This window comes from Pipistrellus kuhlii, unplaced genomic scaffold (assembly GCF_014108245.1).
Source record: "Pipistrellus kuhlii isolate mPipKuh1 unplaced genomic scaffold, mPipKuh1.p scaffold_m20_p_9, whole genome shotgun sequence".
Lineage (NCBI taxonomy): Eukaryota > Metazoa > Chordata > Mammalia > Chiroptera > Vespertilionidae > Pipistrellus > Pipistrellus kuhlii.
Genome location: NW_023425595.1, coordinates 35280714 through 35300130, shown reverse-complemented (window position 1 = coordinate 35300130; position 19417 = coordinate 35280714).

The following is a 19417-nucleotide window of genomic DNA, read 5'->3' as shown; positions in this document are numbered from 1 at the left end:
AAGTAAATTCAGATTGGTACAACCATCACCATGCTCAATTTTTATTTTATTTTTTATTTAAAAAAATATATTTTATTGATTTTTTACAGAGAGAAGGAGAGAGGGATAGAGAGCTAGAAACGTCGATGAGAGAGAAACATGGACCAGCTGCCTCCCGCACACCCCCCACCAGGGGTTGCGCCCACAACCAATGCACATGCCCTTGACCGGAATCGAACCTGGGACCTGTCAATCCACAGACCGACGCTCTACCACTGAGCCAAACCGGTTTCGGCACCATGCTCAATTTTTAAATATATTCACAACCCCATCCTCTCCAAAAAAATTACCCACTAGAATCACTTTCCTGACCATCTTCTCCCAAATAGATTGCATTTTAAGGGTGGGTAAAGGAAAGCTGAGGGAAGTTAAAGTAATTGCACAAAGGATATTGTAAAATGACAAAGCCCAAAATGAAGATCATGTTGTTTTTTTAATATTTTTTTAATTGATTTCAAAGAGAAAGGGAGAGGGAGAGAGAGAGAGAAACATCAATGATAAGAATCACTGATCAGCTGCCTCCCACAGAGCTCCTATTGGGGATCAAGCCCACAACCCAGGCGTGTGCCCATGACCAGACTCAAACCTGGCACCCTTCAGTCCACAGGCCAGGGCTTTCTCCGTTAAACCAAACCGGCCAGGGCCAAGTTTTTTTTTGTGTGTTTTTTTTAAGTTCTTTGTGGTTGTAATGGGCCCGGAATCTATACACATAAAAAGGTAATATACTAATTAGAGTGGATGTTTTCCGGACGTCCTTCCAGACAAAGCCACAGCAGCTGTGAGGGCTGAGGCTCAGGCAGCCGTGGGCAGCTGCGAAGGACTGAGGCTCAGGCTGTCAGTAGCAGTAGCAGTGGGATAATGGGGCAGTGCCTTCCCCTAATCTGCCAGATCACTTCCTATGTATAGATGAGAAGCCAGGCTGGGGGCCAACGCAGAGGCAGGGGTGATCAGGCAGGCAGGCAGAGGGGTTAGGGGCAATCAGGCAGGCAGGCAGGTGAGCGGTTAGGAGCCAATGGTCCCAGATTGTGAGAGGGATGTCCTGGATTGGAGAGGGTGCAGGCTGGGCTGAGGGACCTCCCTGCCCCATGCACAGATTTTGTGCACCGGGCCTCTAGTACTTTACAAAGTTAAATGAATCCAATTATTGAACTTAAAGGAAAACAGCATATCAGTATTCATGAAAACCTTGTGCTGTTTTTTTTTTTTTGTTTTTTTTAAAAAATTCTGTGTTATTTTAACAGTTTGCAAAATATACTAGGAAATAATGTTCAAGTTTAGCATGCCTAATTGGAAGAATTTTTGCTTTTGACATATCCACTTTCATTTTGGGGAAAGTTGAAGCCCAACATAGAATTTGGTACTTATAAAATAAGTGAGAACAAATGTTTTATTAATCTTGTGTAATTTTTATTTAATTCTTAACAATCATCCTGTAAGGTAAATAGCAGTGGATCGAGTTGAAAGAGACCCCTCTTGAGACAGTTCTCAGTTCCTCTACAGTAACATTTGGATCTGGTTTTTGTTTCAGACTATGGACAGACACTTTTTTTTTTTTAAATAAATTTCATCTTTTTAAAAATTTTTTTATTTTTATTTTATTGATTTTGTACAGAGAGGAAGGGAGAGAGATATAGAGTTAGAAACATCGATGAGAGTCATGGATCAGCTGCCTCTTGCACACCCCCTACTGGGGATATGCCTGCAACCAAGGTACATGCCCTTGACCGGAATCGAACCCGGGACCCTTCAGTCCCCCAGCCGACGCTCTATCCATTGAGCCAAACCGGTCTCGACGACAGACACTTTTTAAAAGCTACTTAACGTGAAAAATCCATAAAACAGGAAAATTGTACTTGCAGTGTTTATTAATAGTTATACTTGAGAGCCTCCAGAGCACTTTGAATATATATTCAAGTTCTCAAAGAAACTTGGACAAGCATTGTCCGCATTTTTCAGTTGAAAAAATCAATCTTGCAGAGTTTTGACCCAGATTATATTGCTAATAAGTGCCAGAGCCAGGTACTTCAATCCTTCAATCTTAAAATTGATGGTGAAAGCCACTTTATTCTTACGGTTGTTAAAGAAACATTTGCATTAGGAATAGACTTCTTTTATGTTCTAGCTTTTAGCCCTTTCCAGCTTTCAGCACAGTATCTCTAAAATATGCTCATTATAGTCCATGTGAGTTCCTTTGGGGGGGGAGAAAAAATTGAAGCCAGGAACTTCTGAGACCTTACAAACGGGGTGTAGAAATGCTGCCACCTTTGTTTGGCTGCCAAGACACCACCACAAAGACCCGGACATCCAGGCCCATTTATTTCACGAGAGTGGGTGCAGCTGTCCTCTTGCCGAAATCAAATGTTCCCCCGCAGCCAGCTTTTTGTGGCCAGAAAAAGCAAAGTAATTTTTAGTACAGATTAGCATAAAAATCTCTACTAGATCAGTTTCAGGAAACAATTACTAACTTAGGAACAACACTAAGTGTGATCTGCAGGTTGGCTAAAATGGCAGTTAATTTCTAGACCTTTTTAAGTGCCCCCATTTCTCACCATGAATACTATGTAAATAGAGCACACTACCTGCCACTGTATTTGGTTTCATAAATTATTTAGACAGGGTGAACAACAGACTTCAAAACTAAGTAGGGGTAGTAAACCTGCCCTGTTTAATGAGTTTGAATTTACAGTAGTAGTTTAAACATCTGGAAGTTTAAGGTCTTAATTCATTCCAAATGTTGAACAAGGATATATTGCAAAGAGGATATTGTAATTGGGGGATCAAGAACACTACCATTGACTCAACCTGAAGCCTTTCTAATTTTCCCTATTTACATTAATCATAACACTTTAAAAGGAGGCAGAGTTATAACAAGGATGAGGTTTAAATACTATTAATTACCACATCCAGGATGCTGCCAGGTAGTGCTATTGTGTTCTTCTGTGTTTTTTTTTTTTTTTTTTTTTTACTTGTGGATACAAAAGTAGGTTTTTAGAATGATTATTAAAACTGGACGTAGAGAAGTGAAACCTTGACTTCTAAATTGTAATTTTGATTAATGCATCTGTAATCCAAGAATCTGGTCTGCAGCCAGCATCTGGCATGAGACCAGGCATTCATATAATGTGCACTTATTGAGTCCCTGCTGAATACTTGTTAGGTGTTTGTTTAATTTTCTTTCAGCAAAGTAGGGTTCCTGCGGCAGCAGGAACAGTGGTCACTGCGGAGCCGTGGCTGCTAACAGAGTGCTCGGTATATGCCAGGTGCTAACAGAGCACTTTACCTGGGTTATCTCATTGCAACTGCTCCACCCTAAGAAAGAGTTACTTTTTATCCCAATGCTTTGGAGTTTTTTGATTGTTTGTTTGTTTGTTTGTCAGGTAAAAAAAATTTAAGAATTAGAAGGTCACTCAGCTGGTGAAAGGTGGAGCCATGATTCTAACATGGTGTAACAAGTCTAATTTCTTGTTTCATATTTGCTTTTCATTCGGATTTCAAATATTGAATTGAACACCTGTCATGTTCAATCAAAATTTAGCCTCAGGCACCAGGCAAGGTGTCATAAATACAAACAAGAATGAGATGTAGCCCTAACTGGTTTGGCTCAGTGGATAGAGCGTTGGCCTGTGGATCGATTCCAGTCAAGGGCATGTACCTTGGTTGCGGGCACATCCCCAGTAAGGTATGTGCAGGAGGCAGCTAACTGATGTTTCTCTCTCATCGATATTTCTAACTCTCTATCCCTCTCCCTTCCTCTCTCTATATATATTAAAAAATCAATAAAATATATTAAAAGAATGAGATGAAGCCCATGCCATGGGTGCAGAAGAAAGACTGAGACCAGACCCTCAGTGTACTGAGTCATGGGGGGGAGCCAGACAAGAAGCTGGGATCTACTGGGAGGGGAGGGGTGCTAAAGATTTGGGAATTATAATTGATCGTCTCAACCAGAGCACTTTTGAGAGTATTAGGAGGCACTGCGAATAGTAAGGCCAGGACTTACGGTCACCCTAGCTAGAGGAAATGCACAGTGTGAAGGGAGCATGAAGGAGAGGGCCAACTGGCCAGGGGAGGTGATGTCCTAGCTACACCTAGAGTTACAAAGTTGCAAAGACATATTCCTGTTCCCAGCCATCCCCCTTATACCCTTGCCGTTCACCCTTCAGACCTCAGCTTAGATGTCACCTTCTCTCGGGGCTTCCCTGTCCCTGACATCTGAGTCAAGTCGTCTTACATGTGCTCCAAGTTTGCCTGGCTCTTCCACCGATGTAAGCCCGGGGACAACTTCTGTGGTTCTGACATGTCTCCCAGTTGGTAGCTGAAACGGTCAGTTTTGAAGCTAGGAAATCAAAGGTTAGGCAACAGCCTTTACAGAAACCTATAAAACAGCAATATTTGTGTTCACATATATTACCACATTTAACTAATGCATGATAGTGGTATATAGAACTAAGACAAATTCACTGCCAACATTGCCAATAAGAAGCCTATTGGGGCCATAACTGGTTTGGCTCAGTGGATAGAGCATAAGCCTGCGGACTTAAGGGTCCCGGGTTCAATTCCAGTCAAGGCATGTACTTTGGTTGCAGACACATCCCCTTGGGGGATATGCAGGAAGCTGCTGATCAATGTTGCTGATTGATGTTTCTAGCTCTCTCTTCCTCTCCCTTCCTCTCTGTAAAGAACCAATAAAATATATTAAGAAGAAGAAGAAGAAGAAGAAGAAGAAGAAGAAGAAGAAGCAGCAGCAGCAGCAGCAGCAGCAGCAGCCGCCGCCGCCTCCGCCGCCGCCTAGTGAGATAGTTTTTTTTCTTTATTGATTAAGGTATTACATATGTGTCCTTACCCCCATTGCTCTCCCACCCCCTCAATCATGCCCTCATGCCCCTGGTGTCTGTGTCCATTAGTTATACTTATATGCATTCATACAAATCCTTTGGATGCTCTCTAACCACCCCCACCCCCCACCCCGCCATTTATCTCTGGATCTATTCTTATTCATCAAATTACAAAGATCATTATATCCCATATATGAGTAAGATCACGTGATATTTATCATTCTCTGACTGGCTTATTTCACTTAGCATAATGCTCTCCAGCTCTATCCATGCTGTTGCAAATGGTGAAAGTTTCTTCTTTTTTATAGCAGCATAGTATTCCATTGTGTAAATGTGCCACTGTTTTTTAATCCACTCACTGCTGATGGGCACTTAGGCTGTTTCCAAATTTTACCTATGGTAAATTGTGCTTCTATGAACATAAAGGTGCATATATCCTTTCTGATTGGTGTTTCTAGTTTCTTGGGATATATTCCTAGAAGTGGGATCACTGGGTCAAATGGGAGTTCCATTTTTAGTTTTTTGAGGAAACTCCATACTGTTCTCCACAGTGGCTGCACCGGTCTGCATTCCCACCAGCAGTGCGGGAGGGTTACTTTTTTTCTGCATCCTCGGCAGCACTTGTCATTTGTTGACTTGTTGATGATAGCCATTCTGACAGGTGTGAGGTGGTACCTCGTTGCTGTTTTGATTTGCATCTTTTGAAGCTGCTGAGAAACTGACACCTTTGAAAATGGTTTGTACTGTGTGGTATTTTGTGATCCCACATGTTTTTAAGTTAGTCTTCCATTTCCTTTTCAATGAAATGTGGCTTATCTTAGTATTAGAAATATATCCATATAATGTGATTCATTTCCCCCCAAAATAACACACGTTGATACTTTACAACATTGAGTATATTAAGGTTTTCAAGAGACCTTAACAGGTAATACTTCTTCCTCAAACTTAGAGAAAGTATTATATATATGAAACTATAAAATCTGCATGGTTGTAGGTTTAGAGCAGTGAAGTTATACAGTAAGCCCTCATGGTAGAAGACTAGACGGGACAGCTTGCTCAGGATCACACCACTCGGTGGTGGCAGGGGCCAAGGGAGGACAGAAGTGTCCCCCAGTGCTCTGTCATACTTTACAGATGCAACCGAAGATGGAAAGCCTGAAAGAGTTTCTTGACAAGTGAGCTGTGTTCATCCTTAAAACGTATTAATGTAAACAGTAATCCCATAAGTATATCAGCTCTAAAGGAGAGAGATTTATTAAACAGGCTAGGGTCTGGGGTTAGTTCTTGGCACATTTCTGTTTTGAGTTACTATAACATTTTGGTTTTAAAACTATTTGGCATTGCTTACATCTTATTTGGCGAATGCCTAGTCTTGGTATGATTATTTTTCTTTGGAAGAGTACATGTGGTTAGATTGTGGATTTGTAAAGCCATTTTCCTAAAAAATGAGATGTTGAAAGCTTTCCATATAATTGCATCTTGTGGGATTTAGACGTCCTTTTATTAATAGCAGATACTGTATATTGAGCACTTACTATGTACCAAGCATCATACTAGGTACTCTGTAGGAATCATTTTATTTAGGCTCACAATTAGTTGATGCAGTAGGTGTGGCTATTCTCATTTTTTAAATCTGAAAGGGATTTGTCTGAGGCCATTCAGTGATGGAGTGTATTCAAACCCTGACCAATTGGTTCTGGGAGACCAGGCTGCTCCTCAGAGTGGAAATACCCAACTTTTAAGCAATGTGTTTGAAGAGACTGGGGAGAAACTTATACTAATGTTTGTCTCTAGGTGGTGGGAGTGTGAGAGGTTATACATTTTCCTTTAACATTTTTGTTTTCCAAAATTTCTATAATGTATATTCTCCCCATCTTGGAAAGGGTTAAATAACATCCAGAGATAGAAAATTCAAGATTAGTTACATGAGAACATTTTTTCTTACAGAATTTTTGTTACCTCTTTTCAGTTTCATTTTAATACATTTTCCCATGTGTTATGACTACATGACCCTGGTAGCAAGTTCTTAGGTTGCTAATTCTTCAAGCCCAGTTCAAGGGTCTATCACCAGTATTCCCCCGTCTCTTGTCACAGTTACTTACCACCTCTGCTGTTACCAACCTAGTTCAAACCACTATCATATCTCACTTAATCTTTCCCTCCAAGTTATTTTCCACTTAACAGGTAGTGTGATCATGAACCTTCTCTTCTCAGACCCTTCCAGTGGTCTTAGATCAGAATCCAAGTTCCAACCATGATTCTAATAAGGTCCTACGGGATCTGGTCCATGCCAACCTCTGGCCTCATCTGCTAACTGGAGTCTTGCTCACTCTGACCAGTTTTTATGGTCTTTTAGTTTCTTCCACTCACCAGGCTCATTCAGAGAACCCTGTTTAAGACCTTTGCACTTTCTGTGCCTTGAAAGCTGTTAATTCAGGTAGCTCCTGGCTCATTTTTTGTATCATTGGGATATTTGTTTAAGTATTATACCTACAGAGAAGCTAGCCTTTCAAACTACCTTTTACTACCTTTACTAGAGGTGACTTGTCTTACCCCACTAGTCCACAAGTTCAGCAAGGGCTGGGACTTGTCCTGTTCACTGAAGTTGTATCCCACTGCCGTTAGCAGTGCCTGGCATATGATAGGTACTTTATCTTTGTTGAACGCGTGGACAAATGATGTGTTCTAGGGTAATGGGAAATTCAAAGTGACTGGATGATTGAGGATCAGGGGAAGAACTCAGAAATGAGGATAGAAAGGTATGTAGAGGCCAACCCATGAACACCCTCGGAATTCCTGCTCCAGAGTTGGCATCCCTCTGGCTGGGCCAGTGGTCGGCAGACTCATTAGTCAGCAGAGCCAAATGTCAACAGTACAACGATTGAAATTTCTTTTGAGCCACATTTTTAAAACTTCTTCTAATGCCACTTCTTCAAAATAGACTCGCCCAGGCCGTGGTATTTTGCAGAAGAGCCACACTCAAGGGACCAAAGAGCCGCATGTGGCTGGAGAGCCGCAGTTTGCCGATCATAGGGCTAGGGAATGCTCCGGGAGGTGCTGAGCCTGGACCCCGTGCCTGTGTGAACTGCCAGAGAGGCTGCGCCCTTCACAGGGGAGATGTGGGAGGCACAGTCCAGCTGAAGCTTCTGGGCATATTTACAAAATGAGAACATGGTTGAGCTAAGCAGCAAAACCCACATTGGTCACTGTTAATTATAATTAATAACACCTGTGATTTGTGTGGTTTTTCTTCCAAAGTGTTCCCAGTCTTGAGGCATGATCTCTTGGCCCCCCACCCCCACCCCAGGTCCTGCCTTGGCATGTGACTCACTGCCCTCCCCTGCCCTGTAATACCCTTCTTTTTATCACCACCTCACCTCTTCCTTTCCACGTCAAGCAATTTCTGCCTTGTTTTCCTTTCTTCCTTCCTTTCTCATCCCACAACCGATGTAATTTTCATTCCCCTCTTTAGAACCCGCCTGTGTCTCAGCCCCAGCCTTTTTATAGAGCAGGGAGCACACCTGACATGTGGAGGCAGGGATGGGCAACTCCTTCCTCCGCTGTGCAGCCTCCCTGGAAAAGGGATGACAAAACAGGACGCGTGCCCTAACCGGTTTGGCTCAGTGGACAGAGCATCGGCCTGTGGATTCAAGGGTCCCAGGTTCAATTCCGGTCAAGGACATGTACCTTGGTTGCGGGCACATCCCCAGTAGGGGGTGTGCAGGAGGCAGCTGATGGATGTTTCTCTCTCATTGATGTTTCTAACTCTCTATCCCTCTCCCCTCCTCTCTGTAAAAATCAATGAAATATATTAAAACAGGACACAAAGGGGGCTGCTGGTGCTGGTGATCTCAGCTCTCATTTGAGGCTAAAGTCCCTGCCCATAGCATGAGATTTATCATTGTGCTTACATAAAAGAATCAAGACACTTATTTCTGCTATGCTTCATATAATAATGCTTATACTTGGGGAGGAATTTAATATTTATCGAGTGCCTCCTCTGTGCCAGGCACTGTGTGAGATACTTATGTGTATAATCTCACTTAAGACTCTCGTTTGAATGAGGTTGATGTATTATTTCCGTGAGAGAATTGAGTTTCTGAGAGAGGACTTGTATTTGCCAGAGCCCGTGTCTGTGCACTGCACCGCACAGCCCGTCTCACCCTGAGCACCAAGGTCTTCACAGACGTCACGTCATTTCAGCTTCCTGACAAGCTGTGAGCTTGGTGGTGACCATCCCCGACTGACTTGCCAAAATGTAGCACCGCTGGGATGCACATCCTTCCTCCAGGGCGTGGCGCTGCGATTCAGAGTCCGGTGCTCGGAGTGGGGTCCTGTGCATGTCCGCGCTAGATGAAGGATTGGAGTCCCGCGTTAGAAGAGTGAGAGCATTGGAGGGCTACAGACCACAACACCTGTGACATCAGTGAGAGCAGGGACATGGTTCTCTCTCTCTCTCTCTCTCCCTCTCTCTCGGAGAAGAGGCTGCCATCTCTTTCCCGCTGATGCAGAAAGGAAGGAAGAAAGCAAAACAAGAGTGGAGGCAGGCCTGGCAGGACATCCCAGAGAAGAGGCGGGGCTGGGCAGACCAGCGGTGGGAGCCGGGGAAGGGCGGAGGCGAGGCGTGAGGAGGCCCCATCTGAGCGCTGCCAGTGGGAGCTGTGGGCCCTCAGGTGAGCCACGCCACCTCTCTGAGCACAGCTGTCAGTGTTCAGTGGGCAGCCATGGGCAACCCGCAGACGGCGTGGGATACCACTTTCTCCGAGGTTAGGATACACCGCAGAACAAGCGGGAAGTCCCCATGTGAAGCACCCGGAGACTCGCTTCTCTTTCCTGTCCTTGACAAAAACCTTTGGGCAAGTTGTTGCCTCTCTCTGGGCCGCAGGCTTCTGCTTTGTACAACAAGGATGCTGACATTGCCCACCATTAAGGAGAGAAGGTGTGGTCGGCTACGTGCTCTGTCATGCCGAGACGCTCTGGCAGGAAGAAGCTTCCAGATGAAATTAGAAACGGACGAGCTTCACGCCGAAGGACCTGGGAAGGCTTCTTGGAGGAACGGCAGGAGCTGGGTCAGGGAGGCTGGGGAGGGGTCAGCTCTGGGGAAGGAGGCAGAGTGTGGGGGGACGGCTGGGCAGAGGAGCGGGCATCCTTCCAGAACAGGAACAGGGAGGGCTCCTGCTCTTCCCTTCCCCGGATCCCATCGGCATCTCCCGCAGTCAGAGCTCCAGCCCTCACCTCGCGATTCTAAGAGGCTGTCAGGAGACACACTTTTAATTAAATAGCAGCTTTCAGGGGAATGTGAAAAACACTTACACCATCAGCATACAGTGGTTTGGAGTTGCAGCTCAATCTCAAAATCATTCCATTGCAGAGAGAATGTGTGTGTATCTTACAGTTGAGAAAATACAGAATCTGTCACTTCAGGACGAATACTACCGAAAGGAAGTGCCTAACGGGGACCTTGAGGCCCATGTTCCTGTTCCTGCTCTGCCACGGAGAGCTTTGTTATTCTGGGCAAGTCACTTGATTTCCCTAAGTATCGATTTCCTTTTTAAACGGCCTATAAATTGCCTGAACATAGGAGGTGCGCAGTTAAGGTTGTTTGATTCTGAATGTTGATTTCATTTTGGAAAGAGGTCTCAGAATATATCTTGTCAAAATTAGGCATTGCCATAGATTTAAAACAACAACAGTATATGTTGTCATTTTAGGATGAAATAACACAGAGCCATGGTTCTCTAACAGGGGCAACTTTAACCCCCACATGACGTTTCGAGGCCTTTTTGGTTGTTACCACTGTTTTTTTGTTTGTTTTTTGGGGAGCTACTGGCATTTAGTGTGCAGGGGCTAGGGATTCTGCTAAACCTCCTGCAATGCACGAGACAGCCCCTCAGAACAAAGGATTTTCTGGCCCCAAAATGTTCCTAGCTCGAGGTTAAGAAACACTGACCTAGAAATTAAGAGCATTGATTGTAGAGCCCAACTATCTGGATTTGAACCCTAGCCAAGGATCCTTGGATCAATTACTTGACCTCTGTCATTTGGGACAGGAATAATAAAGTTTCTGCCACATGGGGTGGTTGTGAGGATTATTAGAACTTAATGTAGGCAGAGCATTTCGAATGGAGACTGGCCTGCGGGAGGCACCCAGGAGGTGTCAGATTTTAAGTAATCGAATAAGCACTAGACTTTGTGAAAATACCTGGTGACCAGGAACTCAGATAAATGACTTCACTCCTTGTGCCTCAGTTTCTCCATCTGTTAAAAAATGTTGAGATCCAATAAAAGCAAGGATATGAGAGCACAATGGAAGCAGTGGAAAATCTTACCAACACACTGTATCATTATTATCGCCTCCAACTCTAATAAGAGAATGCTGTGTGTGAAGCAATAAACTCTCTCGGGCCAGGCTGTAACTCAGCGGCAGGGACAGCCAGAGAGCCTGTGCTCGGAGCCGCTCGGTGCAGGCCCAGCAGTGGATTGCGCCTTAAGTACATCCTCAGCTGTGAGTCCAAGAAGTTGCCTTTATTGCACTGCTATGTGCAAACCGTGCCCCAGCCGCGCATACCACTTCCCCCAGAGGAGCATTTGGCGAGGCAGGCTCTGAACCCGGGGAAGAACCACAGCTTCGATGGAAAGAGTGCCCTGCTCTACCCCTGTCCTCTCTGGCCAGAGCTCCCAGATGGAAAAACGGAATTGCTGGCCTAGACTCCACGGCCTGCTGGAGCCCTAGCTTTAACCACACAGGACTGAGTGATGATGATGATGATCTTTAGCATAAATTATATTAGGGGAAGTTATCAAGCAATTGACACAAATAAGCTCATGTAATTCTCAGAACAACCTTATGAAACATTGAGCATTGTGTCCATATTGCCATATTGAGATCACTGAAGCTCAGAGACCTTAAGTAACTTGCCCAAGAAGGCACAGAGCCAGATCCACATGGCTTGACCAGCACCCTGCAGTACTGCCAGCCAGGATGTGCAGGGCCTGGCAAACACCGGGCGGTTAATAGTTGCTCACTGGGTTTAACGAGTGAGTGCAAAGGAGCCTGACCCTCCTCCTCCAGCTCTGCCTCTCACCACGTCATTCCTTCTCCTCGTCTGGGCTCCCAGGGCTTGCTCCCTCTTGCCAAGGACTCAGCGCCCTCTTAGCAGCAAGTCAAACCGTTCTGTAAGGGCTCTTCAGTGACAGCTGCAGAGACCAGCCTTCCCATCTGGTGAGCCTGCTCGGCCAAGCCCTGAGGGGGGCCTGGGGACCCAGAGCTGAGTCATCCCCAGCACCTGGCCTGGGGCGGCACCACATCTGTGGGGAGAGGAAGGCGGGAGGGGAACTGACTAGAAAACCAGCTAGTTACCCACAGTAACAAAAAGCAACCTTTGAAGGACATAGGCTCAGGGAAGCCAGCCCTTGGGCTGAGGTTGCTTTTTTTTAAAAATATATATTTTTATTGATTTCAGAAAAGAAGGGAGAGGGAAGGCTAGATAGAAACATCCATGATGAGAGGGAATCAATTGGCTGCCTCCTGCACGCCCCCTACTGGGGATCGAGCCCATAACCCCGGCATGCGCCCTTGATCGAACCCGAGGACCTTTTAGTCTGCAGGCCAACGCTCTATCCACTGAGCCAAACCGGCTAGGGCTGAGGCTGCTTTTGAAATTTGCATACTGTGTTTGGGCCACAGCTTTTTTTTTCCAATCCATCCTAATTTATCCTTCGTTCAGTGTCCTGACACCGCACAACAGAAAACTAAGGAACAGTCTTTCTCTAACAGCTCAGAATCGGCACGGGGGAAATGGATTGAGAAACTGCGGCTAAGTACCTCCTGTGTGTAGGGTACTTCCATCTACTTTATTTCTCTTAATACTATAAGGCAGCCATAAGGGTTCATACCCATTGTAAAGTGAGGGAACATGTCACTTAAAGAGGTGAGGCAATTTGCTGGAGGTTCCAGAGGAAATTGCTTATAAGGATAAACAGGTCAATTGGCCGCTTTCCATTTTGGATCCCTGTGCAGGTCCACCCTCGTACAGCCCCTGAGAGGAGGGGCAGGTTTGCGGGAGAGTCCAGCTGGGGAGTGAGAACAGTCCAGTTTCTGTAGACCCCAACAGGTTTTTTGATTAAAACAATCCAGGGGTGCCCACTTCCCCTGGAGTGCCCATGGGGGCAGTCTAAAGGGCAAAGATGTGGCAAGAAACCCCCAGATCAAACTCACAAGTGGACATTGTTAGGGGGATGGGGCTTCAGACAGGGATAAGAGCCTCAGGGGGAGGCTTAGGAGGAAGGGCCTCCCCCCTGGCCCTGGGACTGACCTAGAAAGGACCAACAAGAAGCTCTGGGACCTGCAGTCAGACCTGGAGCTGAATTTCTGCCGGCATCGCCCACGATGACCAGAACAGCGGACACAGCCATAGAAGCTCCTGTATCGCACACTCACTAACCCAATCACAACCACCCTCGTTCATCAGATCCTCCACCCAGCCACCCCTCCACCCCTTCCTGCTCCCGCCCTCAGTCATTCCTCTGTTGCACCCTGGAATTTCTTCTTTCTTTCAACAGTGTCCCGGGACATTTGTCAGGCATCTCTAGAATGTTGCCAGGATCTAAGAAGCCTTCATCATGGTACATGCAGACAGCAAGGGACCCAAGCCTTGACAGAACGCTAGGACCTGGCCAGACAGAACTGGGTTAAAACCTAGTCCAGTCCAGACGGGAGGAATGGTGTGAGCAAAGGCAGAGGAGCTGTAGAATCTGGGAGAGGTGTGAGCAATAATTGGTCATCCACTTTGGCAGAACAGTGTTTCCCAACAGTATGTGACCACAGAGCATCTCAGGAAGTCAGTGACCTGAGGAATGCACCTCAGGAAGTGCCGCTGTGGTGTGTGTGTGTGTGTGTGTGTGTGTGTGTGTGTGTGTAGAAACTAGTGAGGGTGAAGGCATTTGCACTTGGAGATGGAGATTCCAGAAAACGAGCCCCCAGAGGTGCTCTGTCGGCACATGGTCTCCCCATGACTCGGGAATCTCCATGCACAGTCTTCCTCGGGATTCACGAGGCTCAGCCGCATATTAAAGCCCCCAGGTCCTGCCGCAAAGCCACTTCAACTTGGCTTAACCCTGCCCGGACCAAACTTATTTTACCCAAATCCGTTTGTTTCAGGGAACATCTTTACTGGTATTTGGGGGGCCAGGGGGTTAATTTGTTTAAGTTAGCATGTACTTATGGTATAAATACATTTCAAACAGGGCAATGGAGTATGCTTAGAAAAGGTTTCCTCTCACCCTGGGCTCCCTCTCTCAGAATGTCTCTGTGTGTGTTCTTTTCAAAACGCAGATGGGTGGGGAGCGGCTGCAGTGTTTGGACAGGTTCAAGCCTCGGACTAATGAGAGGGCACAGTCCTCTCATGGCTGTGTGCAAGTCCCAGCTCGGAGGGCAGAGCCCTCCCAGCACTATTATAGCCAGAGACTATAGTTGTGAGCTTGAACCTATGGTCCAAGCACGTGGCCCCACGTGTCTGAGTGATGTGGGTTTGATAGAGTTCAGGTGCATGTAATTGAGTAGGATCAAAACCCACAAGAACATTAACCACGCCATTCCTTGGCCTCGTGGAAACAGGCTATAAAATAGATACGGCTTACAGGGTGGCACTGTCTCTCTTCATCAGAGAGGGCAGCGTCCCACCCAGACCCAGCTTTCATTCTCTGGTCTGTCTTTTCTCAATCCTTCACCGCCCCCACTCAGGCTCATCAAACCTGGCTCGGCTGGCTGGGCACACAGCTGGAAGCAACTGAGAAGCACATCTCTTATGCAGGCGTATCTCATTCCATGTGTCCAGTGATGGGCATTGAGATGGTTTCTTGTCTTTTGTTCATCTACACCAGAGACTGGCACACTGTGGCCTGTGGGCTAAATCCAGCCCACTACCCGTTTCCATAGCAACGAGGCTGTATGGCCCTCAGGCTTAAAATCATTACCACGAAGACCTTGATAACGCTAAACCAGTGGTTGGCAAACTCATTAGTCAACAGAGCCAAATATCAACAGTACAACGATTGAAATTTCTTTTGAGAGCCAAATTTTTAAAACTTAAACTATATAGATAGGCACATTGTCATTGACTTAATTAGGGTACTGTATGCAGTATTTTGTGGAAGAGCCACACTCAAAGGGCCAAAGAGCCACATGTGGCTCACGAGCCGCGGTTTGCCGACCACCGCTCTGAACAATGCTGCAATGAATAGCCTTACCCATTATTGCAAGCACGTGCAAGGAGATCTCTCACAAATATCACCCTATTTGATCTAAGCCAATCAGAGGGCATAGTTCAAAAAGCGTGCCTCACTGTTGTTTTAGTTGATCTTTCTTTTGTTTTGAGTTAGGTTAACATCTTTTCACAGGTATAGAAGTGTCTATTTTCTCCTTTTTGTTAAATTTTTTCCTATTGGATAAAGAATATGGACAAATATGAATTTTTATTGCTTTGTAAAAGTATTAAGAGGATTAACATCTCGTCTGCCTTGTGTGGAAGAGTTCCTTCTGCCTGCCATGTGTCTGGTTTTGTTTGCTGTTTTCTTTTCATGCAGAAAAATGCTCCCTTCTCGGGGAAGGGAAGGTGGGCTCGGGTGTTGACAGGACAGAGGGTCAGGGGGCCCGGGGCAGTTCTTGTTTTTGGGGCCCCTGCCTTGCTCCGGGCCCTGGGCGGTGGTGGATGAGAGGCAGAGACCTTGCCATGGGAGCAGTGAAGGGCGAGTGGAGCAGCGCTCAGTGGGACTGTCATGAGGCACCTCCCCGCAGCTGGATTTGAGGAATGGGAGGGGCTACCCAGGGATCCTGAGCAGTGACTCATATTAGGCTAGACCTCAGGGAGATGGAGGCTTCAGAGTTCAGATTCCTGGAGCCCAAGCTCTCCGGAGTGGTGACGAGGCACCTGGCACAGGCACGCCTGGGGCTGGCGGGGCAGGAACACGGGGCAAGGAGTCTCCTTTAGTCCCTGAGTAGACACAAAGCTGCTTTCCCTGGGCCTTCTGAAGGCAGGAATTTCATCTGGTTCCATGACTCTGAGGTGAAGCCATCAGATGGCAGAGACCTGAGGTCTGAGTGATGAGGGCTGGCAGGCGGCAGGGAAGTGCGGCTCCCCCTGCAGGCCAGGATGGGAAGACAACGCTGACCCCTCCTGGAGCGAAGGCCTCTCTCCCTGTTCTTCCACAGCCCTGGCCCTCTTCACACCTCCCCAGAGAATCAAAGGGACAGAGGATTAAAGATGGGGTGGCAGCTGGGAGGGGAGAAGGGGGCTGGGGCGAGAAGTGGCTGGGAAGGGGCTGAGACCAGACCCTTTGCCTTGAATGGCAGGCGAAGGTGGCCAGAGTCTGCTGGGGGTGATGGGCCCGGGAGCCCAGTAGCTGCTCCCCGATGGCAGCCCAACCCCAGAGCTCCGTGTAGGCAACAGCAGGGATGAGAGGGGAGCAGGGCGGTGCTGAGAGCCAAGAGTCCACAAAGCTTTCGCTGTACTTGGCCAGGCCTCCACCAGGCCTGCTTGTTTGCTCGGAGGGAAGGATCTGATTTAGAAAGGTGGCTGCCTGCGGCTCAGGGCCAGGCCGACTGACTGCCAGCCCAGCCCAGCACCCCGCTCCAAGCGTCCCATCCCAGGGCCTCCTCGTTCCTCAGTTCGACACAAGTAAGATTCCGCGGTCTTGAACTGAAGACTTACGAAGCTCACGTGAGGACCAGCTCAGCCTCTGAGAGCTGCTCTTCTGATGAGGGAGGGGCCGTTGGAAGGTCACTCAGCCCTTAAGTCTGTAGACCTGAGGGCTGTTCCCAATCTTCAGTCCACAGCACCCTCCACTTCCTGAAAATTCCTGTCGTTCCTTGGGCTAGCTCCCTCCACCCCACCCCCTTCTTTGGAATCTCCCCTGGGTAGCCCCTCCCATTCCTCAAATCTGCTGTACGCCGTGTGGCCTTGGGCAAGTTGTTCAGCTTCTCTGGGCTTGCATTATATAAAGTGAGAGGGGCATTGCTGACCCTCAGGGGTTGCTGTGAGTGGCCCAGCGGACACTTCACTTCGTGGAGAAGGAAATGCATGGAGGCCGCCCTTCCCGGAGCCTCTCCTATCGGCCACGCACTGAGCATGTCCAGGCTTCACATTCGATCCTCCCGGCAAGGTCGGCATCACCATCTCCATGTTCCAGACGAGAAAAGGGAGTCCTAAAAGGCTCAGTGACCTGCCCAGAGTCAGCGAGGGAGTCAGGGGTAGGGCCAGAGTTCTAACGTAGGTCAGCCTGCCTGCGGATCTGATTTCTACTGAACTCCTACACCGCTTTTGTGCAGGAAATGACCTGTGTCCTACGTATGTCTGACGGAGTGAGGGTTCCCTCAAGTGTTGACCTGATCATGCACTTTATGTGCTAGAGCTTGTGACCCTCACAGCAACCCTTGAGGGTCAGCAACGTTCCTCTCACTTTATATAATGCAAGCCCAGAGAAGCCGAACAACTTGCCCAAGGCCACACAGCGTACAGCAGGATGGGATAGGTCAGGGAGATTCCAAAGAAGCGGGTGGGGTGGAGGGAGCTAGCCCGAGGAATGACAGGCATTTTCAGGAAGTGGGGGGTGCTGTGGACTGAAGACTGGGAACAGCCCTGGGACCTACAGTCTTCAGGGCTGAGTAGGTGGTTACTGACTGTTCAGCTCTGACCTTCCAAGGGCCCCTCCCCCATCAGAAGAGCAGCTCTGAGGCTGAGGTCAGGCCCGCCCGGCCAGGTGTGTTCCTTGTGTGACCTGCAGCAAGAGGAGGCCTTTGCTGGGCCCATTTCCTCTCGATTAGGCAAGGGCAGCTGGACGAGGTCTTTGATTTTCTTTTCTAAGCAGTGGCACCTTTTTTGAAATAATTTCAAGTGGAAGGAACTTGCACCCATTCAACAAATATGGAGACCTTCCAGGTGTCTGCAGCATGTGGTTGACTAGATTTCCGCCCTGCTTCGAGGCACTCTGACGTGTGGAAGAGAAATGAAAGGTCCCTAAGCATCTGCTCGGGGAGGAATTGGCGACCTGGGATCCACTTCCTCATCAGGAGCCTCCATCCCGTCCCTGCTCCCGGCGACCTGGGATCCACTTCCTCATCAGGAGCCACACAGCCCGCCTGAGAGGCTCAGCGTCCGGGCTGACAGGAGCCTTAGAGATACTCATGACCAGGCATCTCACAGATTAGGTGACGAAGTCCCAAAGCGCAGACCAGGCCCCGGCTCAGCGTCCGGGCTGACAGGAGCCTTAGAGATACTCATGACCAGGCATCTCACAGATTAGGTGACGAAGTCCCAAAGCGCAGACCAGGCCCCGGCTCCCAGAGCAGCCTCTTGTGGAGTCATTCATTGATCAAAGAGGCTTTGTGGGCTCCATGGAGACTGGCCTGTGTCTATGAGGAGAGAGAAGCAGGGAGGAGCGTGGTGTGAGCACAGCCCTCCAGGCAGGGGGAGAGGAGGGGGAAGCCTTCTACAGAGGCCAATCCCCACCCCTTTCCACTCCTGCCTGGCAGAGCCTTCCAAACAACCTCCCTTCCTCTACCCGCCCTGGCATCCTCTGCCCAGAGCCAGGGTGTCAGCTTGGGTCTGGTGACAGCAGCCCTGGAGGAGGTGTTAGGTGGTTGAAGCCCTCCATTGTGGAAGCTCTGGCATCTTCCATGAGCCCAGCCTTGCCAAGTTGTCCTCCGGCCAAGCTGTAGAGTGGCTGGCTCCTGAGGGGGACCCTCTCCAGGCAGGTAACGCGATCCTCTGCAGCCCAGCCCCAGCCCAGCTCTGGCCCCCGGAGCTGGGGCCCTCAAGGGTTTGTGATAACATGGCAGGACCTGTGAGCAGCATTCAGGGTCAGAAGGGGTGGCCACCCGGAGCCCCAGAGCCAGGGTGGGTGGGGAGACTCCATGGCTGAGAGGCCGGGGACCCAGGTGCTAGCCCCAGCTCTTCACTAACTTGCTTGGTGGCTTTGGGTCAGTCCCCTCCTCTCTTTGGTCCTCAGTTTCACACAAAGGAGTCCGGGAGAGGGGTGGTTCCCAAAAGCTGACGGATGGACTGACTGGCCAGGGTCTCTGACAAGTCTCCTTGGTCTGAAGCATCCCTTTCAGTAAAGACCTGACTGCTCTGTGCTGGGTGACCAGGGTGCCAGGCTCTGGGTGCCCCCACCTGGCCTCCTGCCCTTCAGGAGCAGGGGCTGGTGTGTGCCGTCTTCGTCCTCGGCCTCTCTTAGCTCTCATGGAACTTTCCAGACTCAGAGAATCTGCATTGTGTGTGGCTTCCATTTTCCTCGAGATAACCAAGTGAAATGGGTTCTCCCTCAACAACTGTGATCGGGCCAGATATACAATTCCATTTCACATCTGAATCCCTAAACTGTCAAAACCAATATGTGCGTAATTATAAAGTTTTGATTTTCTCCCCTGGAATTATTGTGTTTTTTTTGTTTGTTTTTTTTTTTTTTTTAACTATTAGATATGTAAAATATGCTGTTGTAAATTCACGGCCCTTATTTAAAAGGACTGACTGCCCTTCATTGAGATT